This window comes from Lepidochelys kempii, chromosome 4, assembly GCF_965140265.1.
Source record: "Lepidochelys kempii isolate rLepKem1 chromosome 4, rLepKem1.hap2, whole genome shotgun sequence".
Lineage (NCBI taxonomy): Eukaryota > Metazoa > Chordata > Testudines > Cheloniidae > Lepidochelys > Lepidochelys kempii.
Genome location: NC_133259.1, coordinates 23,946,010 through 23,966,045, shown reverse-complemented (window position 1 = coordinate 23,966,045; position 20,036 = coordinate 23,946,010). Strand labels below are relative to the sequence as shown.

At 40.8% G+C, this 20,036-nt stretch overlaps 1 protein-coding gene across 2 annotated transcripts in view; it reads right to left on the bottom strand.

The window, feature by feature from the left end:
• BMPR1B (bone morphogenetic protein receptor type 1B) overlaps positions 1–20,036 on the bottom strand; it is a 356,174-nt gene that overhangs the window by 202,835 nt on the left and 133,303 nt on the right. For both annotated transcript variants that reach the window (XM_073340728.1, XM_073340729.1), the window contains exon 3: positions 17,831–17,911. The gene's annotated coding sequence lies outside the window, so the exon portion shown is untranslated. The remainder of the gene's footprint in view (positions 1–17,830; positions 17,912–20,036) is intronic.

The window sequence follows — 20,036 nt, the reverse complement described above, 5'->3', positions numbered from 1 at the left end:
CACCCACTAGGCAAAATGGTCCCAGTCTAGATAGCCAGCTCTGAAGGGCCTTTTCAAGGTAATGGGCCATTAGGAAAAACAACAGGCCTTAGGAGAAGCTTATCCCCCACCTGGGTAAGCCTTCCTGAGAACACCCCAGACATCGGTAAATAATGGCTGCTATAACTCAGCAAGGTGTGCAAGGGTATGTGACTAGGCCACGTGACTCTGGACTCCATTTTGGGATGTCTGTATTTTTCCACAACTTGGTCTGGGAACCAAGTTTGAAACAAAGGGTTCCTGCCATATGCTAAAGCTATATAAGGCAGGGAGTGATATCATCTGTTGTTCTTCATTCCCCACCCAAGAGTGCTCCTGAAAACACCTGAGGAACAAAGACTGAACTGCGGGAAGTGCTGGAACCAGGCTAAAGAAATTTCTAGCCTGTGTATGGAAACCGGGAAAAACTAAGCTGTAAAGCAAAGGCAGCTTGTGCCTTAAGATTCTGCAAGCCTGCTTGTATCAGGGGCTATTGCATTTCCTCTCCACATTGAGGGGTTGGCAAACTGGATAATAAATTCATACTGGTTGAGGTTTGGACCAGGGCAGGAGGGTACAGCACTGGGGTCCTGGACTGGGAAGCTGGTGGTTATTTTGGCTGTAGTCTCTCTATTGTTGATTCATGCAATGGCTGATCAGCTTGCATGTAACTGCAGCTGAGTGTGTTTCTACCTGTGTGAATGCTGGTGGAAGTGTAGGACCGGGAGCAGGTCTGCAGCTTGTCACAGCAGCACAGTGTGAGAGGGAGCCCAGGCTGGTGAGTCAGAGGGCTCGGTGGTACTGTCACAGAGGCTTCCACTCACTTCAGTTTATATAGAACCAAATTCTGCCACCCTTACTCCATGGCTAGAACTTTTGAAGCCAGTGTTTGGACTTCTAAGATGTCGCATCTGTGGGCCATATTTAGTAACTTAACTCATCGCCATTCGCTACTCATGGAGCCAGGTATTTCTCAATGTGAGTAAAAATGGCAGAATCTGGCCCACAATTTTATGTGTCAGTCTCTGCTTAGGAGAAACTTGGGACTAGCCTTAGAAGAATGCTGGCGTGTTATAGGTCAGGATTGGTCTGCATTACTTGGCACAGTTCGGACACATTAAATTTGCACAGAATCTATCTACCTGGTTCTGGCCAGTGCTATCAATTCTTGAATGCCACACTTAATATTTATTTTAATTAAAAATTGGGGTTAACTTTTAAAAAGTTCCATAAGAGATCTTATAAAGTCAAGACTCTCCTCATGATGCTTACTTGTTAAAAAATATTCCCTTTGTTTTTACTCTCAAAAGCCTATTTAATTAATGTAATTTCTTCACCAAAAGTATCCAAGCCCCAACCCCTTGCATTTTTTTCATCTGATAGTCATTCTGCCCTCTGCATGTATGTGGCTCCCTTGACAGCAATGGCAGCCACATGTAAGCATCAGTATCTGTCCTTACAAAATACCAGAAAAAACCCAGGAAGGCAGTCAGGTGGAAAAGATGGTGGTAGACAGCTCATACACTGGTGAACAATAACAAATAAAGATTTCACTTTAATCCTGACTGTCTCCTTCTGCCAATGTACTGCGTGTGAATTAAATTCAAGGGGCCAGCTTCTGATCTCAGTGCAAAACATCATTCATTATAATTTCATTCTAGTAATCAAGTCAGCGAGTTGACATGCCACATTACGTTTAGAAGTGAATTGGGGAAACTTCCTGTCTTCCAGCCCTCTCTGGATGTGACTTACAATAACTCAAAGTCCCTTACATGTTCACTCATTGATATGTAACTCTCATGTCACCTTAAAGGTGGACCCCCTATATGCATTCACTTTTTTTTTTTTTTAAATCAGACATAACTCGATGACAGACCTCCCCTCCATAAATGCACTTCTGGCTGAGTCTTGTTATTTCATGCTCCATCTACACAGATCACACAATTTTTCTCCTTTTTCTCTTATCCATTTGCAACTCTAATGGAGTTCCATCCAACCCCAGCTGTTATTTTGCTCTTCAGTCTCTCTCTCTTTCATTTTCTTTATCTCTTGGCCTCACATGTTGCTCCTTCATGGTGCTCCTACAGCCTTACTTCTACTACCTGCCCTTGTTTCTTTCCACTTCAGCTCCCAAATGCTCTGTGTAGCTTCTCTGAACTTCTGCCTCAGTGCCTCCGCTTTAACCACAGCTTAGAAAATCCATTCACCAACTCACTCAAGGCAAGAAGGAAGCTTTCCAGGGCAAGGGCCATAAACCTCTGCAGAATCTAAGCTTCCTTTTGGTTGCAAAGACAACTTTACAAACATGACTAGAGAATAAACAGTAAAGTGCGAGCTTCCCAAGTCTACATACAACTCCAATGCCTCTTCAGCCACGTATAGTTGTGCCAAACTGCAGCAGGACACTGCTGCTATTAAGAATCCTGTGGGAAGCAGTGAACCCATGAGTATCAGGTCAATTTCACTCTGCTGCTGCTTGGCAAAGCTATTCATTAGGCAGGAATCCTCCAAAACTGAAATTGTAGGAAGGGTAGAATAATGAAGACACCATACCCACACACCTTTGCAGCAGCCAAAAGACTCAAGGTTGGGAAAACAGAGAGAGTCCACTTCTTCATTCTATCACCCAAAGTGGTTTCAAATGCATCAGTCACTTGCTAGCCAGAGGCTGATATGAAAGACTGAGCCCTTCTTGCTCCCAGCAAGGCCCAAGGACAGCATGTTAATGGAAATCCTAGCACTTCCCCTGCAGATTATGACAGTGGTTGGCTTTTCATCTGGATGTTTAGACTGTGGATAGTTTCCCTCTCCCATCTTGTGTGTTGGTATTTGGCAAGTAGGCATAGTCCTCCGGCCACTAGTTGTCAGGTAAAACTTCCAAACCCTATGTGGAGGAGTGGGATAGGTTAGAAAAGAGAAGTACGGTATTGAGAGAGAGAAGTTTGGGAGACAAGGAGAAGAAAAGAGAGACAGAAAACGCAGGAGAGGAGCTAAGAACCCAGAGTTGGGACAAGTATTCAAGGAGATTGAGGGTGTGAGAAGAAAAAGGAAACCAACCCTGACAACGCCACCATAAAAGATTTATAGGAAAGAAAAAGTGGAGTAAAGCCTGGAGGTACGAGCAAGTGCGTTTAAAATAAGGGAGGCAATATATTATACAAAAGTGTGTGAAACAGAAAGCTGATTGACATTATGTCACAGATGGAGTAGAGAGCATGCCATTTTTTATTCTTTACATTTCAAAGGGAGTGGTTCTGGGGCAGATGGCAGCACACATATTTTTTCAACCTGGCTATTTGGCATCAGGTACATTTTTTAAGCCATGGCTGGAACTTCACAGAATTTCCCGGCTCCAGCTCCTCAGAAAGACATGAGAGCTCAATCTCACCTCATTCTGCAATATGCTGAGGGAACTGTTTGTTCTCTTGCTCCAACAGCATAAAAGGCTGAACTATTCAAAACTCTACAGCTATAATGCAGTGCAATAGCCTGGCACGAACATACAGAACTAAAAACAGAGAGGAAACCAAAAGGAAAAGAATGAGACACAGCAGCTGGCTCACTAGTGGATTTCATTGCTTTAAAACTACTTGTTTCTCCATGAGGCCTAATGGATCCAAGTTTCAGCATACACCTACAGGTATCATACCTGGTTTGGGCAGTGGCAGAAGGAAATAATCCTTCTGCATATGGTAACTCGCCACCACAGAAAACAAACAAAGGGCAAATGTAGTTAAAGAATTTCAGATGATTTGGTGGTGCTGCCATCTCCTCCCTGCCACCACCCTGCACAAAGCCAAACAGGTTTTTGAAGGGTTTGGGGAGATAGGAAGGAAGCCATTGTACCACTGCTACTCCTATGGTATGCATAAGTGGCCATCTGCACATGCATTAGGCCTATGGAGCCACAGTTCACTTCCCACATCCTCGCAAGAGTCCCTCAAACACAATGTTCGCATGCGGTACATCCAAGTTGTCCCTTGTGTGGCCTCTTCACAACTTGTCCACCCCTGCGCCAGAACCACAGCCATTTCACTTTATTTAGGACCTTCAGGGCTCAGTGGAAACTGGGAAAACATCTGGTTCTTAACAGGCAGCAAATGAAAGCTGTGTATTCCCAACATAAGTCCTTCGCTCCCTGTGGCAGAGGGACTTTTGTTTTGCCCATTGCTTGATAACCAACCTGCACAAAAAATTTCTTAGTCCCTGAAAGTCATTCAATAAACTGTTTTCCTTCAGTCTGTAGTAATAAAACTATACAACACTATAAACATTTTCCACATTTGACTCCAAGATATTTGGCTCTCTGGCTAGAAACATTACTTCTTTTGTTTTTAAGTTACAGCAGACCCCTTCAGACCTAATTTACCTCAGGATGCCAAATATTTTTGTCTTCTGTTTTTCACTATTACAAATGTTTCTAAAAACTACAAAAGAGAGCTGAACGAACATTGGAACAGGGCCATTCCTTTTGAGTTAGACACATCACATATCAGATACATCAGAAAAATAAAGAGATGCCCAGAGAACAATTTTCCTTGACGAGAGCCTCTCAATATACAAAATTAAGATTAGCATTAAGAGGAGGTATGTTCCTAATTCTTTCAAGCAGTGAAAGGAGAACAGATCCCATGGAGAACAAAACTTACCTTCCATGCAAAGATCAATTAAGGGGTTGAAAGAACTGTCAAAGACAGTCAGCATTTTAGGTAAGCTATATTGAAGGATCTACTTTTGAGACTGTAGATGTGTGTTCCCTGTGCCACCCACCCAGTCACCCTGGCCTTGGAAGGATTCCACCTCCACAGGACATAGAAGCCAATTCAACTCTCTGCCTTCCTGCTAAGGCTGCCAACAAGATGTTGCAGTGGTGAATTGCCCTTTAGACTTCTCTTCACTAGCAACTGGACTAAAAGCCATCCGTTTGTTTCAGATAGTGGAGGCTACTGGTATTAATGTCAGCAGCTCATAATAAATTGTGCTCACTACTAACCAGAGCCGTCCTGAAACTGACCCAGGTCGGTAGAGGTGAATAACTTCCATTATCATTTATCTGAGCTGGGAGTATCCCTTCCAAGCATCACATCATTAGGAAACAAACAAGACACAAATTCTCAAAAGGTTAAACAAAACAAAAAATGCAAAATAGCAAACTTTGACTTGGACTAATAAAGAAAATGACTATGTTTTATCGCATAAATGCTATGATGATATGCAATGGCAATACTTCCAAGCTGATATATAATTATGTTAGTAGGTGCTGTTCCATTATAGATGAAAGTGAAAAGCCTCATTCTGTCAGTCTTCAGCTGACTGTATTCTAAGTGGTTTATCAAGAGGGAATGTGGATTTATAGTTTAGAGTAGAACACATACTCAGGTAAACACAGCTTTCTGGAAAGTTTGGTCTCAGGCATATCTCCACATCACTGTTGTAATTTGGATGTTCAGATTTATTAGTTTTTGAAGTACAGTTTAAATATAGTTGACTGAATTGTTTGTAGCATGTGTCTGCTCTGGCACTGGAGGTTAAAGGAAATGTGATAAAGATTTGAAAGCATACTTTCTATTAAAATATGGGGACTTACCATTTTACTCTATTAACAACATTTCATAATCAGCAGATCCAGTGAAAAACATGCAAAGTGTACCTTTACTATACGAAGTACTGGTATTTATAAAACATGCTGGTTCTCCATTGTGTGTCTTCTCAAGCAGAGATCAATAGTCTCACGAGCATAAACATTTCATTTTCACCATGATTAAGGGCATTCACCAAATTAGATCAGTTTTAGAGCACTACCTTATTTGCATTTATTCTGTTACAAAGTTCAGATTATTACATGAAGGAATGCATTTAACAAAGGATTAATGTAAAGGTGACACTGAGGGTGAGGCTTGGAAGTCTAACATTCCTGTTCTCTTGGTGTTCAAACTGCAACTATATGATTACATTTTTATCTAATATAAATATGAATTAACTATATTGATTTCAATCAAATTACTGCAGATTTTAACAGGTGTAACCCAGATCAGAATGTGTTCTATCATCATTAAATTACTTGGTTCTGTACATATAATATAAACTGTAATTATAAATAATTAAAATCATATTGCAAGTTGCTTACTCCAGTGTTGATCATTAGCAAATAGCTTTAGATTTGCCATGTTTCTTTTATGGAATCAAAATTATTTTAGTGAAATATTTCTATAGGTTTCTTAATGACTTTATATTTCTCAGTGGATACTTTATTCAAAAGCTAATAGAAACGAATTTATGCAAAATAAATTTCTCTCCAACTTGAAAAAGAAAATTGGGCATGATTTTTTGGGAAGATAATTTAAAAACTGGTTATTTAGAATTGTTATTTACTTAAATAGGGTCATAAAAATATCCACAACCAATTTCCACAGCACAAAACAGCCAAAACTAGTATATAATACAGGTTACCAATGAATCACGATTTCTATAACAAGGGTTGACAAAAAAAATGCCAATTCCTTGATTGTTTTGTAAAGACAAATGATCTACGGTTGGTAGAAAAATCAGTCCTGATCCTGCAGCTTGCTACTGTGGCTAAACTTCATAGTAAATACATGCAGGCACAAATGACTACTCACACTGAGTAAATTGCAGGGCCATAGTCCGAAAATAAATCCCAAATATTAAGGATTTTTTAAAAAACTATAGAAATAAACTGATACTTATACAGAGGGCTCAGTCCTGCTCCCACTGAAATTAATTAATGGAAGTTTTGACAGACTTCAATGGAAGCAGGACCAGGCCCACAAATAAATTAAGTATATCAAATATTGAAAGGTACCATGAGATTGAATTTGTGTTAAACGTATAATTCAGATGAGAGTTGATTTAGGAGGCTGTGGATATGGTTAGAATGTTTGTTACTATACCATGTGTTAGGTCAATATATGTCAAAAGCTATCTACCCTTTTATACCATACTGGTCCCTGTGGTACCTGGATACGTCTCAAATTCTAAAGAGTAGCATTAGCTTCTGATATGTTTTGGTTCATGTTCTGCACCCACTCACTCGCCACTCCCCAATGATTTAAGGTTCATCAGGTGTAAATCAGCACAGAATTTTGGCTTACTGTGTTTAATCAGGTGTTACAATTCCATGCAGCAGAGGATGGAGGTGTGCCCTTTCAATTTTGCCTATGGATCTGAAGTGCAACATAGAGGAGATCAGCCACTCACTGTTTTCCAACAGTGATTCCTTGAACGTGAAGGACTATTACTTGATATGTCACAAAAGATAACAGTTGTTTCTTTTAGGAAGGATCGCATGTACATCAGCACACCCATAAACCATGCATAGGTCAAGGGACATTCATTTGGATATGGTACTTCACCGAGTTTGTCTTTGCAACACCAGCACCATTCACCATCTTTTCAGTTTACCTATTGTAATCTAAAAGGGGTCCAGGTAGCTCTCTGCAATGCATGTATAGTATATAGAATGTATAGTAACAAACATTCTAACCATATCCACTGCCTCCTAAATCAATTCTCATCTGAATTATACGTTTAACACAAATTCAATCTCATGGTACCTTTCAATGTTTGATATACTTAATTTATTTGTGGGCCTGGTCCTGCTTCCATTGAAGTCTGTCAAAACTTTTTGCATACCAAAAAGGACGGATAGTTGCTGCAGAATTAGACCATTTTCTCATTGGGGGGGATGGGGAGGGAAAAGTAAGAAAGGAGGGAGATAGGGATTGGAGTCCAGTGTTAGCTGTCAAGAATTCAACACTGAATATTATGGGCAATATTGTTGCTTTAAGCCACTACAACTGGCGGGGGAGAGAGTCCACGGAGGATGATCTCCAAAGAGCTGTCCAGCAAAATGCACTCAGGAATGTGGACCTCAGTGGCCCCTATATTTCTCTTTCTAGAGGGCACTACCAACAACTGTTGTTGTTGTTGTTTTAAGAACAGCATGTCCTTTCTCCTTCACCTCTCTCAGTTAGCCAATACAGTAGGTGGGGAAGGGGGGGAAGGATAAGGAGGGACCACAGGACCTTGGCTCTATCCTTGCCCTGTGGCTCCATCCTTGCCCCATATATCCACTCCTTTCCTCTTTTGGGGGATCTAGTACCATTGTAAGCACTAGGCTACCCCACCACTCCCTACACCCTAGAACCACAAGGATCCGATCTATGCCTGGATGATGCACAGCTGCACCAGTATGGGGAGAAAGTACTTTTGTATCCTCTCTCCTCCTTCGCTCCCCACATTTTAGGGGGATGGGGGGAGGAACCTATACAAGACTGGAAACAATCTACTGCTAAACTGTAACTATATGGCTCCTCATTTTCTGAGCCCCAAATGGAAGTGACCTGTAGAAACAGTGGTGAGGAGTGGGGGGAGATGGGACATGACAATGGACTGTCTGGCTTTGCCCATAGAATTAAAATCCATTTCTAGGGGGCAATTTCGTTTCAGGAATTTTTCTAATGACGGCTCGTTACCTCTCCCTCCCAAACCCTATGCCCCCTTTAGAAAAAAGTTATATGCACACCAGCCTAAATAATATTCCTGCATTTAGGCAGGAAATGTGTCAACACATTAGCTTAAGAAGATCCTTGTTAATTCCCATCACAAGACTTCTGAAAGAGAAACCCAACCTGTTGCAAAATGGTTCCAGCAGCATGAGTTTGCAGTGTAATCTTTTCCCACTGACATATTTAAGCTAAGACTGTCGGTTACTTTTTTCTAAACAGTATTGAGAAATCATGTAATCAGAGAGCACAGTCATGGTTCACAGCACACACTGCCTCCTGGGTCACAGGGAAAGCTTCCACTTGCTCACAAAAGGAGTGAAAGGAGATGGCAGTTTCCCCTCACTCCTTGTGGGGAGGCAAGTACCATCAGTTGTACAAGCCTGGTGCAGTACTTTCTTTGGTATTTATATGGCCCCTAGTATTATGGTATCTGAGAACCTCAAAATCTTAAATGTATTTATCTGTACAACACCCCTGTGAGATAGTATTTGCCTATTATCCCCATTTTACAGATGGGGAAGGCCTCAAGATACTTAGTGACTTGCCAAAGGTCACACATGAAGTGTTGTGGTGGAGCTGGGAATTGAACCGAAGTCCCTTATGTCATATTCCCTTCACATTTGCACTCCGGGGAGCAAAAAACACCCCACAAATGTCTGGGTGTTCATTCATCGCCAGGCACAGATGGACCCAGAATGCTTCTCCCCTAAATACAAGATCAATTATTTGGAAACACACTTTAAAAAAGAAGTTCTCATTAATTAATTTTCATTGTATTGCATCATCATGTTGCTGCAAGATTCTAAAGTCGCAGTGACTAACCTAAGGATCAACTAGGGGATAAAATGGAAGAAATTAGGTTAAATTAATTATGAACTACATTTTTAAAAAAACACTTATTTCCATTAATTTGATGTCCCCCTACATATTACATGGGTACTTTCTAGAGATAGGCAACCACACAGCTTTGCAGAAGCATTTGCTCCTTAGCTATTCTAGACCCAAGCAGAGGTTCCCAATCATGCCAAGGTGCATGACATTTTTGAGGCGGACCACAGCCCACGAGGAAACAGCATAAGACCACCAGAACCATTTTCATTTGTAATTTCTACCTTCTGAAAATTGCTTAACTCAACTTTATTTCAAACGCATAAAGTTATTCCCCACCCGAGATGGAATAGCTCACTTTTCATAGCCTCCTTTAATCTGGAATCAACAAGGTGGCTAGATATCAACATATGTTTTTACACATACTGAACATCTGCTATGGTAAATGAATCAAGGGAAAACAACAGCACCCAAGACCATGAGACTGACTTGGGAAAATACCCAGATGATTTTGTTTGATTAAAGAAATATTTTGGCAGCTTCTGACGGATATATGGAAGTCATTTACCTGTAATTGGAGGGTCTTTGAGAGGTGCAGTCCCTATCTGTATTCCACTGTTGGGGTCCATGGGACCTGTATTTATGACACCCTGAAATCATGTGAGGATCTCACTGGCCTCTTCCGCAAGGCAAAAACAACCGACTGCCCCAGTGTATACAGAGGAGGAAGATGTTGAGCCAGATCCACCGTTACCTGTGGTACTGACAGGTGTATCATCATCCTCATCTGATGAAGTAATCACCCAATCTCTGCATGATGACCACAAACAACACAAAGAACTCTTGCAGATGGTGATAACTGAACTTCAGATCCCACTTCATGAAGTTTATGATGCACAGCACAAGCTGTTTGATATCTGACAGCCAACTGAATCCAGTTGGGTAAATCTCCCAGTAAATGAGGCAATCATGGAACCAGCCAGAATGGTACAGCACACACCTGTATCATGCACCCCTACTCCCAGAAGAGCTGAAACACAATACTTTCGCCCTACAAAAGGGGGAGAATTTTCTATGAGCACTTGTTTTGGCCCTTCCTCATCACTCCAATCTGAGCTCCAGGGAGAGGGCTGAGCAGGGCGTTACCTCTCCACTTGCTGGATACCAAGTAGGACTTCTCCATGTTCTGATATAGGCTATTATAGGAACAAATTATGTGTGTCTTGTGACAGGGTCAGGCCAGGTGGCTACAGGAGAGTGATAGAAGGCAGATATATTAGCCCCAGGTTAAGCAGGTCCCTTTTCCCTGGGTAAGGTAACAGGGGCAGTTCCAGAACAATCAGGAACTTGCTGAAACCAATTAAGGCAGACAGGCTAATTAGGACACATGGAGCCATTTAAGAAAGCTGCTAGAATCAATTAAGACAGGCTAATCAGGGCACCTGGTTTAAAAAGGACCTCACTTCAATCAATGAGGGGCATGCAAGGAGCTGGGAGCAAGAGGCGCAAGAAGCTGAGAGTGAGTAGGTGTACTGCTAGAGGACTGCGAAGTACAAGCGTTACCAGACATCAGGAGGAAGGTCCTGTGGTGAGGATAAAGAAGGTGCTGGGAGGAGGCCATGGGGAAGTAGCCCAGGGAGTTGTAGCTGTCACACAGCTGTTACAAGCAGCACTGTAGACAGTTGCAATCCACAGGGCCCTGGGCTGGAACCCGGAGTAGAGGGCGGGCCCGGGTTCCCTCCCCCTCAACTCCCTATTTGAAACAAGAGGAGGTGACACCTGTGAGTCCCACCAGAGGGGAAGGTCCCTGGCCTATCCCCTGACCCACTAGGTGGGTCAGCAGAGACTGAGGGGATTGTTCTCCTCCCTTTTCCCATGCTGGCCAGTGATGAGGTTAGCTGAGCGAATGGCAGGTTTGAGCCACTAGCAAAAGTGACCAAACTGAGGGTTGCTGTGAATCTCTGAGGCGAGCAAATCTGCCAATAAGTGCAGGACCCACCAAGGCAGAGGAGGAACTTGGTCACAGTCTATAGTATGGCACATAAAACCAAAAACTCTTTACCAAGAGCTATGTGAAATTACATATATTATTTGAAATATTTAAAAATTTGCATATTTCTTATGCCAGCATTAGAACAGGTGAAACTCGTATGAAGCTAAACCACGATAAAAATGGTGCAACCGAGTGGTCAAGCAGTCCACGTTCTCCTGTTACACGATTCCCGCAATACATGTAGAAGCAGAATGGAGATTATTCTTTCCAACTGGGTTGCTGAATCTGCAATTCTATGTAACAATAACGAGAGCACCATCCCACACTTTTCTTGTGTGAACTCCAAAAGTCATATAGAAATAAAGAAAATAAGTTTCCGTGGATTAGGCTAGAGATCTTAAAGGGACTGGCTCTCTGTGGAAGATCTGAACAACAATAACATTGCAAAAACCACAGTAAAATACTTCAAGCAAATTGCCATCTGTGCCAAAAGTCTGACAACAATATTGTTCTCATCTTCTTAAATCATGCACAGTTTAGTTTAGGGGGGAGATGAAGGAACAGGATCAGCCTTTAGCCAAAATGCGACAACTGACTCTGCAGTTCTGTAAGTTATCCCCTACTGCATTATGAAATGCTTCATACATGGGGACCTGCTTCATTACTGGTCTGTTAACAGCTTCACAGCTCTGAGTTTGGCTGCATTCACTCTGTTTTGCATCGAGCTGGCCTATCGCCGTCATTTGTGAAGAACTGAAATGCTGCTACAGTTTGTAACCTAAAACACAGGGGGGGAAAAAGTACACAGCAGCTGTTCATATTTTCAAGGAAGCCTGTTTTAATGATGTCATGGAAAAAAGGCTGGAATCTAGTAAAACGTGTCAGACAGGCAGGCCATTCAAGCCCCTTAAACAATATACGTACACATGTTGCGCCATGTACATTACATTACGGTATAAAAAGGCAAAGACTGGAGCGCATTAAAATATTATTGAGGACAGGCAATTAGGGTCTTTTCATAAATTTACTTTAATAAACTCAGTTTACTACTGGAACTACCCAATAAAGCAGCATACAAAAGCGATAGGACTAGCTCCATATCAAGCAAGCCCATTTTGACCCATCAAACAATTTAAAACTATATTTAAGCCACTAGCTAGCTGGGACTCTAAGGGAATTCAGAACATCTCCCAAAAAAGATTCTGTACACAGAAATAAAAAGTAAGAAACTAAACACAAAGCATCAACTTATACATTCTTTAAGAGGTAAGAAGGGTCGTGGCTCAAATTTACACATATCAGTGCAGCTCTCACTGCAGTCAATGGGAGCCCCACATGTGCATCCAATTTGACTCATTCTTGGCGATCAGACTTTCTGCAACCACATGTGCTCGGCTATTCCATCTCTTGCAGCAGCCTGTTTGTACACTACTTTCTGAGCTCAAGCAGTGTACATGGCATAGCACAGGGCCTGCTCACCCCCTCCTCATCTTCTAATAGAGGAGCATTAAAGAGGGGAGGACCTGCAGTGGGATGTGGAGCTGTCAGAGGCAAACGGAGGCACATGTTCCACAGTCATTTGGGACCCTACATTAGTATTTATTTTGCCCTTATAATGGTCCTTACAGATTTTCTTCTGCTGGGGATCTGAAGACGTTTACATGACATTAATGTGGTGCTAGGCAGGATAACTGGGCATTTCTGATAAGATGAGATCTTCTGTTTCTAAATTTACTGAGAGAATTTAAACATTCAAGCTGACTCTCTTGCATATTCAGCAGCTGGATAAGTAAAACAAGGCTGGCCCTGTTTAATGCCTTGTAGCCACAACATAAATACATAGACCTAAAGGAACCTCATTCTACTATGTATGGGCTCAAGATACACAGAATACGTATCTTGGAATACACTCAGGAGCTGGAATATAAAATGAATTAAAATATGATATAATTTAGGGATGAGCTCAAACATAAATCCTGTATCCGACGTCCTTAAATTTTTTGTTATTGTTTGGGAAGGAAGGTCAAGAACCGAAACCTGGAACCAGATCACAATTCCTGACTGGCGCAAATTTCTATAACAGGCTGAGCCAAAACCTCAAATCCAAACTCCCTTTCAACTCTGGGGCAGTCAAAACGCAGATACAAATTCTGGAACACAGACCCCTCTCTCGTGGAAAAAAAAAACCTTGCACAAACAAAGACACACAAAAATCAGGCAAATGTTCTAAATGACTTGTTGGGACTCTTCCAACCCCAATTATGATACTCGGAAAATAAGTCTGAGCTGTCGGCTGTACAGCATCTCTTCACAGTGCTATGTTGTCTGCAACTGTAACCAGCAGCCACAGTTTACACGGACACCTACAGGACCAGTCAAGGGTTACTCATATGTCTAAGTCTTTGCAAAACTGAACCCCAAATGAGGAAAGTCTTCACAGAATGCAAAAATGTTGATACTACTGGTTATGATTTACGCTTTTGTAATACAGACTAGCTTAGAAATGGCCAGATAGAACAGCGTAAATCTGGAATAACTTCATTGACTTCAAAGGAATTAACTACATTTACACCAGCATACATGAGATTGAAATTGGCCCTATGCTTTATAGCAAAGCACATTTATACCTTATGTAATTTGTACAATACAATGGAAAAGATGTTCAAGAACAGTAACTCAACAAAAATGTCTCAGTAATGCTACCAAGCTGAGTAACACAAGCCGGCTGAGTGACACTTTGCATTCATTTGGGTGGCAGCTTTCCTAATCTGTCTGTTAATGAATTGGCTTGTTACTACTATACTACTTCTATGATTCTTGCTGGCTTCTGCGCTGTTCTCTTGCAGGACGTCACGTAGCTCATGCTATGTGCACTGAACATTGCATAACTGAATACCCAATGAACCGTGTTCAAAAGAATTGCATTACATCATGGCTCCTCCAAGCATTTAATATGCAATCTGTGTGTTGCAAATGTTGCATAATACAGTTCAAGTTGTGGGTGGAGAGGATGAATGTGTAAATGTGGTGGAGGAATGAGTGGGCAAGACTTAACAGTGATGGCCCTGCTCATACTTATCCTTTAGTGAAATCTTACATCTAGTTTGCCGTCACGGAGACTATAAATCTAATAAATATTAAGGGCCCAATTCTGCAAATCAAAGTGAACATAAACACAGCAGAAACAGCCCTTGTAGGAGGTCTCTTGCATACGGGGAGCCCAGGTTTGCTGAGCCAATATAACAGCAGCTATCCCGAAATCACATTTGCTACCGGTACAATGGGTACGGCCATGACATTCCTACGCTCCAGCAGGCCACGGGTAACCAACATAACACAGAACTACCAGAGGACTGGACCAACGCCCATCAGCTCTGAGATGATATAGGGCTTAAAGGCTGCTTAAAGACAACTTTGCACCCACTGAGCTGCACTAGTTGCACACAGACTGGGTGCCATGGTCTGGCCCCATATATCTATACCAGGCAATCTGCAAGGGAAATATAGAACTCTTGCCTAATTAATAAAATATGTATTTGAGTCTCAGCGTTTCCCAGTCACAGTGCCACTGATCTACTGCTTATAATGACTTAGACCCTGATCATACAAATACTACTGATAGCTAAAAAGTGGGCACTGGAGCTACTATCACTTTGCTTGAGAAAATTTAACCCTTTAATGGATCTCACTTTTACTTGACAGTCAGCTTGCTCTCTATGGTCCCAATCCTGCTCCCGTACTGATGTGGATGGCAAAACTCCCATTGACCTCAATGGCGCAGGATCAGACCCCATTTCCCTTAATTTCACATACCGAGTAGACTAGACTACATTGGTATGGGTATATCCAACGGAGATTGGAGACTTATGTTGGTAGGAATGGAAAATGTTGTGGATGGAAAACGACCAAGGGAGAGGCCAAAGACTTGGTACACAGATGAGATATCAGTAGACCTCAGAAAGATAAAGCTATGTAACAGCCTGGCATACAATCATGAGTTTTGGAAGAAGGCTATAAAACTTGCTGACCTCGAATAGGGAAGTGGCAAAAAAGATGACAATACTTAGTAGCCCTGATCCTGCAATCAGCACCATGCAGGCAAACCCATGTGCCCAAGTAGCATTTACTGTAGGACTGGGACCAGTAATACACTTTGTAATATCCTAAGCAGTTGCTTTCCTTTGTTAATATTTATACACTTCAAATACTTGTAGACTGTTAACATGGTTGTTCCTTGAGTAAGCAAACTGAAAAAAATGAACTCATACAAAAACTACATAAAAATAAATGCTTCTTTAGATTAAAAACAGAGCTGTAAATTTGAGGAAGTTTCCTCCTAAGTATTTCATGGTAAGTCAAATTTTGAAAAAATCTACTATTTGTGCTGTGTGAATTTCAGAGCCAACACCATATTGCTTATTGTTAAGTGACCACTCCCTTTCTCCCCCTCATTTTTTCACTCATTCTGTGCATACAGGTGTCAGAGGTGTCCCTTCATACATTACATTTGGCAACAACAACGATGCTAGTACACTGACAGAGAGAAAGACGGGAACGAGTAATATAGCCAAGTTGCCTGTCACATGACCAGAAACCCAGCAAAACACAGTGGGACTGATTCTCCAGTGTCTGCATCTTGTGTAGTCATTTACACCTGTGCAACGTGTAAAATGCTACCAAATCAGAACTCTCCACCCAAACTGGAAATAACATTTCAGACCCACTTGGTGCAGATGTAAATGAATATATGACAAGGAAAGTGATAGAGGACCAGGCCCAACATTTGCTATCAGTTTTGTGTTACCAGGTCTGTCTATAAGTAGAAGACTTTTCAAATGAGCTTGGGTTCTTAAGCTGTAGATTCAAAATCAACAGCATTTAAATTTGTTTTATAGTTTATGTCAAAAGCAAATATTTCAAAACTTTGCCTTTTGAAAGTGCCAAACTTTGGACCGGGGGAGTTTTTCTAGCAGAGCTGTGAAGATAATGGAGTTTGGAAAATAGAAGAGAAAATCAATTACTATCTTAATGATCTCAAAAATGTCTTTTACACTAGATTTCTATACAAACAGTGTGTAAAGCTGAAAAGCACCCTCTTAAAAACAACACTGTCTACACTTTCTATTTACCTACAATCTAAGATTCTCAAGGCAGGAACTGCCCTACGTCTTCCAACAGTTTCAAGCATTGCATCGACATTTTAAATAACAACATGCCTATTTTTATAAGAGAAATTACAGTTTTATTTTAAACTTAATAGACATCCAATTTTTCCTTTTCAAAACCTGGGCCTAGGTAACAAAGCACCAGAGTCCTATAAACTTTCTAACACCAAACACAAATTAAGCAGCGAAATTGCTCTAGGAAAAGTTCCAAGAATGTAGGAGTCTCAACATAATTTCTATATCTTAGGCTTTGACTTTTCATCACACTCAAACAACATAAAATATCATACTGTCAAGAATTATTACTCCACCATGGAAGATTTTCAATTATTTCCCTAGTTGCAACCAACTCATGGCCCTTTGCATGTAGCTCTCATATCAGATGATAGAGGTTCCATTGACAGAGTAGCTCAGAAATTGCTGATTTACCTGAGATGCTAGACCCAAGGGTTCATATCTCATAAACCATCACAGCATATATTGTAAACTATTGTGAAATTTGTCACTGCACATGCTGTTTCCTACAGAAGAGTGTATGCGAGTAATCAGTATGGTGCCTGTCTGCATAGAAAAATGTCAATATTGCTGGTGTAAAACGACGAGACTCAGTTTTACTTTCTGTGCCAGCTGTCATCACAGGAGTTTATAACAGCATCTCCAGTGAGTACAGGACCTACACACCGAAAAGCTCAAAATCCTTCCTCCTTTGCACAACTCAGGGTTTTAATCAAAGAACTGCTGGTTTTTCCAGTACAGAGCTACTGCTTGTTTAATCTCATGGGAAAGATCAAAGAATGACAACCTAGTTCTGTACAAATGCTATTATTCAGCAACACCCCAAAGGGAAGAAAGAATGTTTCCTGAATACAAATTGTAGATCCACCAATTCTTGTCTGAAAATCTAAAATGGGCAACGATAGCCGATTAAGTCAAGCCTGGTACTCTCTGTGCTAACTGCAGAGCCACAATACTGATATTTTCAATGAGGATTAAAAGTGTAACTTCTCAGTTGGTTCCTTTTCTTATATCTGAATGCAACATCCTACCCTTCATGTTTTGGGTGGCAGCCCACATATACCAACAGAAAACACCTTTCCCCATGGTAGAACACTCAAAATACACTTTTATTCCATTACGAAGCAGCATATTTTCAATTATTCTTATTTAGTTTTTTTTTACTACAGCTCATGAACTGCCATTCTTCTTCTGAGTCTGCTTCGTTCTGGTGCTTAATAATAATAGTTATGTCCCTAATATAAACAAAACGACTGATTCAATTAAATCTATATAGTCCTTACCTGCAGAATTCCCAGCATTCAAGAAATCTTCTTGTCACTACTGTGCTTTAAATAAAACAAGAGCATTCCCTGCTGGGTGACCTACAATAGAGCAGAAAGACATATCAAGACAACATAATATGGTACATTTTACATAAGCATCAAATTACACTTTAATGAAAAATTAACAGTTAAACATGTACCTATTATCTTGCCGTAGCTTGCCTTTTATGGATACTTGTGCCAAACAGTAAATGTTTGGCAGGAATCACACACCGTGAAATGCACATATGAATAAGAGGTACCTTTCCCCTCTTTCAACATACACGCTCAGACACGGAGATGTTTTGATTGCCCTTTATTCTCTACTTGTACAGCTCACGTTGCAGTTATATAAATTAAATAATTAAACTCATGCTGACACTAAACCATAGTACTTTTACAACTAAACAATACAATCAATAAAACTAGTCACTTGAGTAAGACCTGTAGGAATGAGACCAAAATCATTCTAAGTTGTTGTCAACTTCTGAGTCTTGCAGGAAAAATAAAAAATCCTTCTTGCTTTGAACTTTTATCTGATTACATTTTACTGAACACTGAAACCTAAATATTATTTCACAATCTGAAATGTAGCAAAACAAAATAATACTGGTGTCAATTTTGTTAATGCACAAAAACCAATAATCACACTGCAAACAACAGACTGTCAAATTCCAGTACCAGGTAGAGATTTAACTCTGCAATTCCTTATAAAGAATGGAAGTTGTGAGTTTAATCCTTCACTTGTCATGCTGGACATGTTCCTAGGTATTTCAGCCAGTTTCCTTGACTGCTATTTAAAATATATATATTTAGTGCTGCTCTTGTATACAGTAAATTTCCATAGATTTCCAATGATAATTTACCATTACTTAATGGACACTTTAGCTGGCTTGACCACTACGGAGTCATAAAGGACTTGATTGAGACTCTTACATTGTGATGATGGTTTTCTTTTAGAGCTGCTCTTACCAAGTGGGATCACCCAAGTGATCACTTACCAAGTGGGATCACCCATCCTGCTCCATTTTTTTTTAAACGTATACCATATGTTCCAAACAAACACACAAAATACAGTACTTAGGGCCAAATGATACCTGCTCTGGAGTGGTGGGAGAGAAACCCAAGAGCCCAATTCCACATCTAATAAACTCACACTAGATGCATCCATAATGAGGCCTCCTACACCATCTGAGAGCCCAGTTCTTCCACCCTATTAGTATCGAGTAGAAGCTTAGAGCTTGATCCTGTAAACACTTCTTCACGTGCCCAACTTTAGCCATGTAAGCAGTCCCATTGAAGAAGTCATGTGAGAGTGTTTACAGAATAAAGGCCTTAGTCTGCAAGTAGTCCCCTGAAGACTCATTAGATAATTAAACAGTAAGCTAGTAACAATTTTAATGATAGTGGGGCTACTGGCCCACTGTAAAATACAGTTGAAATCAATGAGATATTTATGGGAGTAAGCATCTACTCAAGGGAGAGAGTGAAACAACTGGGCCCAGAGTATGGGGCCTCGAAGAGGGCAGGAGCTGCTTGAAGCACAACATATTTACTTCCTATTTTGGAGGGGGGTTGGAGGAGAGATGGGGTAATCAAAGTGGCTCTGAACAAAAAGATCCAAAACCAAACGAATTAAAAAATGTAAGATGCAAAATTAAAAGTTTCAGTTATAACAAAATATGGCAGCACACAATCTATCTGGGGTTCAAAGTGAGTGATGACCTAACATTGCCCCATGAGTCAGGAAGAAGTGTAGATGTAACTGCAATACAAATGTCAAAGAAAAGAGTCATCGATCTAAGATGACACTTCTTTCCTGCAGTATGGTTGTATGTTAGTGAAGCCGAATTTCAATGGCTCATCTCAGTGCAGAGCAGCAATCACAATGGAAGGCCAAAGTTAATAGGGTACCATTTCTTTTCTCCAAGACCCACAAGTTTTGTTGGCCCATTAAGTGTCTAGTAGTGGCATGACTAAAATCTGTGATGAAAGTGTTCCTCTTTGCAGACAGAGGGTTGCTATATGTCAAAAACAAATTCAAATCTTATTTAGGAAAGTAACATTTACAATACAGTAATATAAGAACAAAACAGTCAATACTGATTTCTGAAGATGGATCTTTACCACAGGGGTGGGCAAACTTTTTGGCCCGAGGGCCACATATGGGTATAGAAATTGTATG